At 36.1% G+C, this 12,002-nt stretch overlaps 1 non-coding gene across 1 annotated transcript; it reads right to left on the bottom strand.

The window, feature by feature from the left end:
* Positions 1-50: 50 nt before the first annotated feature.
* LOC113458070 lies at positions 51-225 on the bottom strand. Its single transcript, XR_003378507.1, has one exon.
* Positions 226-12,002: the final 11,777 nt, after the last annotated feature.

The raw sequence follows: 12,002 nt of genomic DNA, 5'->3' as shown, positions 1-12,002 counted from the left end.
CACACACACACACACACACTAATATGATTACTATTATTATTTTTCAATGGTCCTATTTGCAGCACCATCATACATACAATCATTCAATTGCTGTCAGGATCATCATACCTGTAACTGCAAATTCTAAGCCTACGGAATTATCCCACGGAAATTTACTTTATAGGTCAAGGTTGAAAAATCAGGTATGAGGTAGATTCAACCACACAGGAGCCTTTCCTAGACTATTTCATATGCTGTTATAAATCCTAATGTGGGGCTGCTGTGATGTTTCCCTTTCTCATGTTTGGAGAGAAATGAGAGGTAGGACCAATTCCAAAAAGGAACTATCTGTTCTCAATAGCATCCAGGCTTACTAATTCCCAAAATATTTTCTCCTCAGAGGTTTAGATTCTGAAGTCATTTAGTATATGGTCTGAAATTTGGGGAATAAAATTTAAGGTCTCTTCCCTTTTGCTAAATTTCAGTTGTTAAGGTCCCAGACATATGGAGTTAGACTGCCACAAGATCATCTGAGTATATATTTATAATAAATGAGGGGAGAAATAATTAAAAGAGCAGTTGAGTCTGCAGGGTTCAAATATCAATCCTACCACTATGAATATTATAGTAGACATATACATTTCTACCATTAAAATGCTGATCTCTCATTTCAAACTAGTTCACCAAAAGGGATTGTTGTCTCTGGTGTGGGTTTCAGCCATACTCTCATATAGAGCTTCCAGGGAGCTGTGAAAAACAGAGAAAATATTGAGAGAGACCAGACTAGAAACTAAAGCCTCCAAACACTCCTGGAATTTCTGGGTTCCTGATACACTCAAGGATATGTATGCTTTCTGGCCAAGGACACAAGTCTTTCAAGTTCCTGTCATAAACTGTTTGCCCAGTTTTTAAATCCCTGTTTCCTGCAAGAGCAATTGGACTTGCCTGTAGCATTTGAAATCATGTACAAACTCCTTTTGCTTTTCAAAGTTCTTCAGAGCATGGTATTTCAGCCAAACATACTGTAGAAAATAACACATAGTTTTTTTTTTCCAGAATAAGCAAAAAAAATACACTTCTTTGTTTTCAGTCCCTTAAAATATTCTTCATTCTGCTAAGCAGGCTCAGGGCAGCTGCCAGGTACCAATAAAAAGAGTAGTTAGTTGATACTTAAGAGTTTATTTTGTGCAAAGAGAGTTCTTGCATCTCTACGGATGGTTCTTGAACAATACAAACATGTGAAAAACACAAGATTCTTTCCAGAAACTCCATTTCAAAAGTAAGTGATTCCAAACCTAGACCCACAAAAGAAATTGAAAAAGAAGTATTTTTCTAACCCTTCCAAAACACCTGTCAACATTTCGCTCCATTGAATCTTCAAGTCTATGTTAACAATAGAAATAACAATGACATCACCCAGTGTTGTTCTGTTTTGCACAGCCTGCCCAACTACTCTAATCTGAATCTGTACTTTGATTAGCAGACTTCTCTCTGATAAAAATCGTTGTAGAAAAAAGTCATTCCAAGATTCAAAAAGAACAGGAAAATTTCTGGCAGGTTCACAGTCACATTACACAGTAGTAGGTAGAATACAAATATAAAAAGTAGACCACAGCCCCGTGAGACTTCTAGACAGAACATTGATATAATAACTGGTGAATCAGTCTCCACGCAAGTCAGGTTGGCAGTTGAGAGTTGCAATGTTCGGCAATGCACACTTTAAGGGAAAACTCTTCACATATCAAATCTTCGTTAGCTTCTACATGTGTCTCACAATGCTCAGCAGCAATATAAAATGAAATAACTTTATAGAAATGCAACAGCACTGTACATTCATCTGTTGTGTGAGATTATAAAAATCATCTTGAGGTTGACGAGTTAAATTGTGTGTGTTTTACTTGTAGCCTGGTGTGCATTATGATGCCCTTCCCGTTTGTACTACAAATTGTTTGAAAGCATCTAATTTCAATATTCTCCATAATTTCAACAATTTCTCAACATTTTTGAATGACTAACTGAGACTTGGAACAAACTACAATGTGAACATATTTTAGTATCTCATTGTATAACATGCCATTTTCTTATTGTAATAGATTAAGAATATTGATACAAATTAAATTAAGAATTGTTGTATAAATCAAAATCAGCAAATAATCCAATTCTTTTGAGAGAATAAAAATAATAGTTAAAATCATTCAGTTAAAATCTACTATATCCAAGGTGGAAAAGTGAATTACCAATATTTCTTTAAAAGAGAGACTTCGGAAAAATAAACTCTTTAAGTTTATAGTGCTAGGCATACTTTTAAATCTACAAATAAAAATTACTATCTTTAATACAAGGGACAATATTTCAGAGTAAATTATCAATCCCAAAATATTACATTATTTGGGAGTGGTGATACACTTATAATCCCAGAACCCAGGAGCCTGAGAGAAGTTCTACTGTCCGAAGCTAACCTTTATGAAGAGAATACTGCAGGTCATTTTAAATTGCAGTGTGTGACTTTTTAAGAAGTATTTTTTCACAAAAGTAGTAGAAAGAAATAATATGTTAGAATGGAGTGGCATAAATTCAAAACCTCGTGCCTAACTGAATAATTTCCTACATGTTATATTTTAAAGATCACTAACTCTGCAGAAACTACTATTTCCCTTGAATTAGCTACTCCAGCTATTTGTTTTTCTACAATCTGTTGCTCCTAAAAACTCAGAAATCCCCCACATTTTCTTGGAAGCATGCATAGGCAGCCTGTATATGGCAGTTCTGTTGGATTTGTCCATATTAGGTTTTATGGTCTAAGCTGATGAGGATGACTGACCAGGTCCCTTTCTCAAGGGGACACCAGATCTCGTTACAGATGCTTATGAGCTATCATGTGGTTTCTGCCAACTGAACTCAGGACCTTTGGAAGAGCAGACAGTGCTCTTGGTCACGAAGCCATCTCTCCAAATCACGTGCCTGCTTATTTTTTCTCCTTTTTGCTACCCATATCTCAATGTTTTTAGATGCATGTACTTCTTATTTTCTCTTGTTAGTCCACCTCTCGTTAGTCTGATTTTCAAAATCTCAGTCAGACTCTGCAGAATATTCAAGTACATTTCCACTCCTCCAGAGAAGTCATTGCAAATGGAGAGACATTGGCTTCATTCATAAAGATCTCTTTATGTCTTCATACAGAATCATTCAGAAGAAACCCAAAAATCTTTATAGAGTAGTTTCTTCCTCTCTGTGATGGATTCTTTGAAAGGTTGAAATGAACAAGAAAAAAAATGGCATTTTATTGAAAAGCAAAATACAAATTACATCCCTCTTCCCGCCATAAGCCATAGAGTTCAGAAGGAAGTGGCAAAGTCTGTTAAAGTGCCTGAAAGAAAATGTTTGTCATCCTTGTATTCCCCTTATTTATATGGGATGTACTTCAAGAACCTCAAAGAAACTCTCCAAGTGTAGACACAACTAAATTCCATATATACACATATATATATATATATACATACATATACATACTTACCATTACAAAGTTTAATTTATAAACTAATCAGAGTTGAAAATTAGCAATTCAACACAGTTCTTAGAAGCTGTGGCACACACTTTTTTTTCCTATCCTAGCTGAGAAATGTCATCTTTTCAGATAAAATAAGGCCCTTGTAGCTCATTTGTGTCATAATGTACTTGACAGTGTCATCATTCCTATACACTACATCACTAGTAAGTAAAATAAAGTGACCGGAAGCAAAATCCATACCATGAGATAGAATCCAATAATTAAGATAACTAATACATGGCTAACTGCAATGTCATGTATACTAAATGTATGCACTAGATACATAATCATTCACCTTCCAGGCAAAGTGGAAGAGGAATGTATGAGAATTCATAATGATACTCAGTATAGTGTGAATTTAAAATTGAGTGTTTATTTGCTGAATTTTCTTTTTATTTCCTCTCTAAGGGCCTTTATTATCTTTCTAAAGCTATTTTTAATGTCATTTTCTTCCGCTCCATCTGCATTGGGATGTTCAGGTCTTAATGTTTTAGAACTACTAGTTTCTTGTGGTGCCACATTGCTCTTTACGTTGCTCGATGTGTTCCTACACTGCCTTCTACCCATGTCTTCTGCCAAGAGATGCAGGTGGAGCCCATGGCTGCAGGGGTCCTACACTCTTCCTCCAGTCAGTACTGGTGGTTGCTTCTGCCCCAACTTCAGACAGAGTCTGTGACTCCCTTGGTTGCTAATGTAGTGGAAGATGGCTGGTGAGGTAGGATGCTGCTGCCTGTTCTCTGGGGTTGCAGTGGGTGGGGGAGTGGCACTGGATGTGTGTGTTGTAGGGAAGGGGGCTAGGGTCTAGAGAACAGCGCTGTCTAACAGGGAGCTCAGACACTCACCTCTTACTCCATCCATGTGCAGGTCTTATTGAATTTTCTAATCAATACATTTGAATATGAGTTGACCAGGAGAAAGTAAACTCCCAGAAATAAAAGATATAGGTAATAAAAGTGAGGAATGATGCATTTATATTGAGAGATTCATATATTTATACGTATGTATATGCACAGTTATATGTATATGTCATAATCCACAACGGCACATATTAGAATTCCGCAATAGAGAATAATTAAATAAAAACATGCATGGATGTTTTTTACATTATTTGGTCAAAGCATATTTTACCTTGAAACAAAAGTCTTTATTCTGTTGGAAACCAATACACCATAACTTATGGGCTTTGTGGTTATTTAATATTTTTACCCAAGAATACTAAAATATTCAGAGTTAAATTAAATACTCAGAAAACAAATTTCAATTGGTTTAAGAAATATTGAATACCAAAGTTTGACATTATGGAGTCACATAAATTATATCCTAGAATGTCCTAAGACATATTTTAGAAAATTGTCAGATGTGATTCTTTCGTATACTCGTTATCCATATATATTGTTGGCTCACCAGTTGCAGGCAGAACATTAGAAACAAACTTTGGCAACAGTACAGAGACATGTTCATAAAATACAGTGATGTATCCAAATGCTACAGGATGTAAAATCTGCCTAAAAATTCACAGTTTGGTAACCTAATAGAAAAGGTATCTATAGGCTCATTTCTATCACAGTAACCCTTTGTGTGTTCAACATTTGAATTGCAGTCATGGCCAAGTCTGACATGGTCTTAATAAGAGCAGGAATAGAAAAATATTATTCCAATCCATCTAGCCACAAATTGAGAAGGGATGATTACCTATGCAGAAGGTTGCAATAATAGTGACTCTCAGCTGGAAGGTACAGAAGACATTGGTGGAGCCAGGGTGACAAGGTAACAAGAGAAAAGAAAAGAAAAGAAAAGGAAAGGAAAGGAAAGGAAAGGAAAGGAAAGGAAAGGAAAGGAAAGGAAAGGAAAGGAAAGGAAAGGAAAGAAAAGGAAAGGAAAGAAAGGAAAAGAAAAAGGTAATTCCAGCAGTAAGGAGGCTGAGGCAGGTGGATCTCTTAGAGTTCCGAGTCAGCTTGGCCAACAAACTCAGTTCCAGGGTGACCAGGGTTATGTAGTGAGACCCAACTCAAAAGAAAACAAATAAATAAACAAAAACCTGGAGAGAGAAAAAGTAACATGAAAAATATTGTCAGACTGAAAAAGAAAGATATGTGATTGTCATGTCCTTTAAATGTGCCGTGAACCTAAGGAAATCACTTGTATAAAATGGGCCTGAAATAAATAAGGCTTTGGGCCAAAGAAAAGACAATCATTAAATATGCTCATATGATAATTATCCAGCTCTTAAAAGCTGCCATAAACATTAATGGATTGTTTGTTTTTTTGTCTTGTCTTGTCTTTCTTTCTTTGTCTTTAATGGGTTTTGTAGACAAGGCCTAGGCTGGTCATTTGGATATTTATAGAGATAACCTGAGTTTTGTGGCTATTATTAAATAAAGTTGGGTATGTTCTTATTATCATGGAACAACAGAGATTAAATATTTGAAAATACTACTTTATTTTTGCTATTAAAGTCCAGCTATGCCAATGAAGTGCAAATGATCAGTGACTTGAAGAGCTGGTTGTTTTAGTACCCATGAACTCTGTTTTCCACTTATGTAGTAACTTCCAGGAAGTTCACTATTTCATCAACTACCAAAGCAAATTACACTCTTAAAGGGAGAGAATTCTGCCAGCAGATTTTGCAAACAATTCTAAAAATATTATTGGTATTTTTACTGTACCATTTATTAGTAATACTTAACCTCAAATACATAAATAGCAAAATTTTCTACACATTAAACACAATGTGTTTAAATGGCATTTGCTCATGAAGCAGAAAGACATCACACCCTTAAATAAGGTGCGGTCTCTGGCTTGTTTTAAAAAGGGACATAATGTCAACTATTAATAGCTATGCATTATTTTTTATCAGAATCGATCAGTCCTCTAAAGACAGTCACAACTGTTCCGGATTTAAAATACATTCAGAATGGTTCTCTCTTTTCTCCAGTGCACCAAAAGAATTTAGCAAAACTGTCCCTGCTACATGTCTTATTGTTTCTAAGGAAAGGGTTACGTTTTCACATATTGTGTTTGGAGTTTGGTCTGGAGATGAAAAGTGAGGAAGTGGTTGATAAATGAAGGTAAAGAGTCCAAGGGAGGGGGAAACAGTGGCATTGTATTAGGTGCAAAAGCAGTTAAGGCAGGATTCATGTGTGATCATGGGTCCTCTCATCTACAATTATCCTGTCAAACAATCACTTGTCCTTAATTGTTATAATAACAGTGGTTGGAAATTTCAAGTCCACCTTCTGGGTATGTACAGCTCACCAACATCGAGGCAAACATAATTACATGTGCACACAGGAAACGACATCATTGTTACAAAATAACTTTAAATGACATCATTGTTATAAACTAATTTGATTGAGCTTTCAGAGCGATAAAATAAAATAAAAGCCATGCCAGAATGCATATATTTTTAGAAAATAGATTGGTTTCTGTGAGATGCAACTACAATATTCTTAATGACAAAAAGAATAATGCATTGACTTGAATTATCTTGGGAACAGTTACCATTCAGTAATGCCAAGAAACCTGTAATGGTTTCAGAGTGAATATGTCTCACAGGCTCATGGGCATTAGCAAGTAGTCCCCAGATGGTGACACTGTTGTAGGGAATTGAGAAATATCTTGGATGTGGAGTCTAGAAGACAGTGGCAGGGCTATAGAATCCGGATTTGAGAGTTACAAAATAGCTCCACTTCCAGCCCAAGCCTGCTGCTCCTTATTCTGTGAAGATCTTATGAATTACAGCCACATTATCCCACTGACTTGAATTTACCTATGCTTTCTGAGCCATGAGGCATAGTTAACCTATCAAACCAAGAGCCTTTGTTTGCTTCTGTCAGGCATTTAGAGACAATAATTAGAAAATAACTACTATACCTTCCCTTTGTTTAAAATTTGTTTTATTTTTATTTTATGTGTCAGTGTATGGCCTGCATGCATATGTCTGTACCACATTGTGCACTGCCTGGTGAGGCCAGAAACAGGTGTTGGATGTCCTAGAACTGAAGTTACAGATGGTTGTGAGCAATCATGTGGTGTTGAGCCCAGAACCCAGATCCTCTGTAAGAACAGTCAATATTCTTCACTGCTGAGCTATCTCTCCTGTCACATACACTTTAGTTATTTATAGACTGAGACTGTTTTTTCATTTCCCAGCCACCAAGACCTGAATAACCACACAGAAACTATATTAACTACAACACCATTTGGCCAATGGCTCAGGCATATTTCAAGCTAGCTCTTACATCTTAAATTAATCAATTTCTATTAATCTGTTTATCACCAATAGGCTGTGTCTTACCACCAATGTTCTGGCATCTTTCTCCTTCAGAGGCTATATGTCATCTCCTTGTCTCTGCCTACTCTTTCTCTCTATCTCTGTTTAGATTTCCTGCCTGGCTTTACTTTGCTAAACCATTGGCTGAAACAGCTCTATTCATCAACCAATAAAAGCAACACATTTACAGAAGCACATCCCACATCTTCTATTAATCACAGATTTCTATAGCCTAGAAAAACCAATGAAATGACTAATTCTTAATAGCTAAACTTTTATTTAAAATAAAAAGCAGGTTGGGAGACGGTCCTGTAAAAGGATAGTCTGACAACAGCTTCTTTTGCAAGACCTGAATTTGATCACAGAAGACATATGGAAATCAAACAATAAAATAGCTATGTGTGGTGATACAGGCATGTAATCTCATTGGCAGCAAAACAGATGCAAAGACAGACAGATCTCTAGAAACTCACTGGCCAGTCAGACGTGTCTATTTGGTGTGTGTGAGGCCAAGGGGAGACCCTGACCCCAAACAGAAGCAGATGCCTGGAGGCAACAATTGAGGAGGTCCTCTGACCTCCTCATACATTTGCAATACATACCATCCCACCAACAGACACGAACATAAGCACAAATGCCCAACCTCACCAACGAAAACAAACACACACACACACACATGCGCGCACACACACACACTCACACACATGCATACTGCTTGACAAATGTTGAAAACATGGCAGAACTCTTTTAAATTATTCGACTTCTTTTCTCTAACATATCACTCTTGGGCACACCTAAAAAGAGGCCTATACAACAACTAAATTGAATAGAATATTCTGGAAACTTCTTCATTTTCAGAGTATGATACTCCTGAAACCTTTGTAAGGTAGGCTGTATGCTCAGATTTGGGGAGAGAGCTCGGTGGCAAAAGTGCTTGCTCTGCTACTATGATGACCTGAATTTGAACACTCAGAACCCGATAAAAGCTGTGTGAAGTACCATGAGCTCTTTTGTACAAAGATGGAAGAGACCGAAAACTCCCTGGATGCTCATGAGTCAGCTATCCTAGCAAATATAACAGAAAAGCTATGAAGAGACCTTTTCTCAAACAAGGTAGAGGGTGGGAAAAAAATGTGGGGGATGGGAACCAAAATCTGAGGCTGCATTCTGACTTCAGTTCATGTAATACATGAATTGATGCATGTGCCCTGGTATTATTACACAGAAATGGACGTGTGTGTGTGTGTGTGTGTGCGCACACGCATGTACACACACACACACAGAGAGAGAGAGAAAGAGAGAGTGATGCCCATACTTTCATTCCTTCCAATATCAGCCTCTGTTTTATTGACAGCACTAATCATATACTTTTATTAAAATATTTCAGGGAACTGGAGAAATGGTTAATCTACGAAGAGCATTTGCTGTTCTTACTGAGGACCTAGTTCTGCTCCCAGCATCCACATCAGATGGCTCATGAGTGCCCATAGCTCCAAGTTCCAGTTCCAGGAATTCAAACCCAATCTCCTGGCCTTAGCAAGCATCTGCACACATGTGATGCACACACACACACACACACACACACACACACAAAAGCACACACTCAGACATACGCATATCAGTATAAATCAATAAAACATTTAAAACTGTGATTGTATAGTGTCTTTTTTCAGACCACAAGCAGGAATCATATTCTGTCTTTCATGGGTTCATAAAGAGTATATTAACTGAAAGGTTGAGTGTATCTGTGGTCAAATATGCCCTGTGAATTGCTCAACAAGAGGTAACCTGCACTGTACTTGCTTCCTTGTTGACAAGGACTCTTACGTCCTATGCAGTGGTTCACGAATTATGTTCTTATTGTCACTAATACATGAAAGCATTTCTTTTTTATTGTCAGCAGAAAATCTGAAACTGGAGAAAGTCAACCCAGAATTATTTTCTATCTTCTTCTAATATATTTGAAAATCTAACATGAATGGTATAATTAACTATAAAAATAATTTTTTTGAAGAAGGATAACCAAAATTTGAATTGAGTATTTTATTTATAATAGATATGATTGGTGGATTAATTGATCAGCTAGGTTTCTGTCTTCTTCCATCAGTTTTTAACTATCTTCAAACAGATTCTGTACCTACTGTTCCCCTAAAGCATCCTCTGTGCCTACAATAAAAATTAGAAGCAACAAAATTAAAACTACATGAAAAAAACATAAACATAAGTTTTGACTATTGATTGATGTAAGTCTTGCTCATAACCTGATACAATGAGGGGCTGGAGAGATGGTCCAGTGGTCAAGAGCACTAGCTGCCCTTTCAGTGGACCCATATTTGGTTCCTAGTACTCAAATATTGGCTCATAACTATCAGTAACTCCAGTTCCAGGTTATCTAACACCTCATTTTTCAAACAATATATTTCCTAGCTTCTTGCTATATCTTGGAGAACCATATTGGAAACTGAGTGATGTCTCCTATCTAACATGACTTTGTTTAAGATTGATTATGATCCGTCTGTAGGCTTTTGCCATTGTGCTAAGATAACATCACACAGTTGTGTGCGGAACTATTTTATTTGACCTGGGTTTAATTTCCAGCACCCACTCAACAGTTCGCGGCCAACTGTAACTCCTGTTACAGGAGCAGCTGTCCTATTCTGGCCTATGGTGGCACATGGATTTGCATACAGTATAAACACCCCCATATACATATTTAAATTAAGTTCTCATAGCAAATTCTTACAATCATAATTATTGAAAAAAGAAACTATGAATTTGAAAGAGAGGTAGAGAGGGTATATATCTGTATCAGAGGATTGAAAGGGGAGGAGAAATATAGTAGTTATGTTATAATTTCAAAATTTAAAAAATGAATAAATAAAATTATCTGTACACAAGATTGCTGTAAATGTTAAGTATAGCTGTGAATTATGATAATCTATTCAGGAGAAAGCAAATGATCAGTAACTGTTTTGTGTATTGTGTAGTAGATCTCACCTATAACTTCCACATTTTGCAGATCTGCTTTCCTTCCACACAATCAGTAGCCTTCCAATCTGCTCACTGATAAATTAAGTATCCTGAGCATACTAAGGGAATATGAACTCCAAATCATGCTGTCTTAAAGTTACAAATATAGCCCAAATCTATGCCTTAAAAGTGAATTCCTTAGCCCAATGTGGTTCCTCTATACTATGCTTTGCAGTAAAAGTCTCAGATCCATTTTTTATAGTGCAGAGCTGAATATCTTATGAACTATGTGATAACTTCACACATCTGAGATTAGATTTTGGCTGATTGTCCTCTCTGATGCTAAATAAAACAAAAAAGGTCCATTGCTATAACACTTTGTCAAAGATATCAAACTGACTCCCTGTATCATAAATGGAACTAGGGCAAACATACCAGTTCCAATATCTAAATATATAAATTAGTTCTTTCAGTCAACCACCACTTAAATTGGATCTTTTGTAGTGTTTGCAACTTCCCTGATACATCGTTGGCAGGAACTATTTTTTTAAAAAAATGTCCCCTTGGCTTTGACTAAATGTTTTAAAGATATTTGTGTTGTGAAGAGTACTGAACTTTCATCTTAGATCAATTGCTCATAAAATATTTATAAAATCAGAAGAATGTATGGAAAGTTTTTATCCACTTTCTCACATTCTATTTATTCTCTATCCAGTGATATAAATAACAGCAGTAAATAATAAATGTGTGATAAATGCAATGAGTGATTTTTTTTTAAAATTTTGAAACAGATTTTGAAGAAAGTGTTACCATAAGGGAATGGGGTTAATTAATGACATCACAGCAAACCATTCTAACTATCATAATATTCTCTGCAATGAGACTCCCAAATTAATTTCAAAATAAGCATTTTGGTTATAGGTTTTGATAAGTGGGTGAACACTGTTCATTCTTATGTTTAGTGATAACAGAGACTTAGAAAAATATGAAAAATAGATGGATGCCAAAATCAAACTGTTCCTATTGAAGATCTGTTTAATCTAGACTATCATTAAACTGCCTTCTCCTTCTATCTAGAAAAGTTATAACCTATGAGCCATTATTCAAATAGTGTTGAATATGGTCTTTACCTGATTTGATAATATAAATTTCAAGTTGATGGTAGAAAGCGACCAGGAAGGATACATAAATCCTTCAGGAAGGATATAAATCACATGAAAGAGCCTTCAGCCC

Source organism: Microtus ochrogaster, unplaced genomic scaffold (genome assembly GCF_000317375.1).
Source record: "Microtus ochrogaster isolate Prairie Vole_2 unplaced genomic scaffold, MicOch1.0 UNK1, whole genome shotgun sequence".
NCBI lineage: Eukaryota > Metazoa > Chordata > Mammalia > Rodentia > Cricetidae > Microtus > Microtus ochrogaster.
Note: the sequence above shows the minus strand (reverse complement) of the source record. Positions and strands in the feature narration are given on the sequence as shown.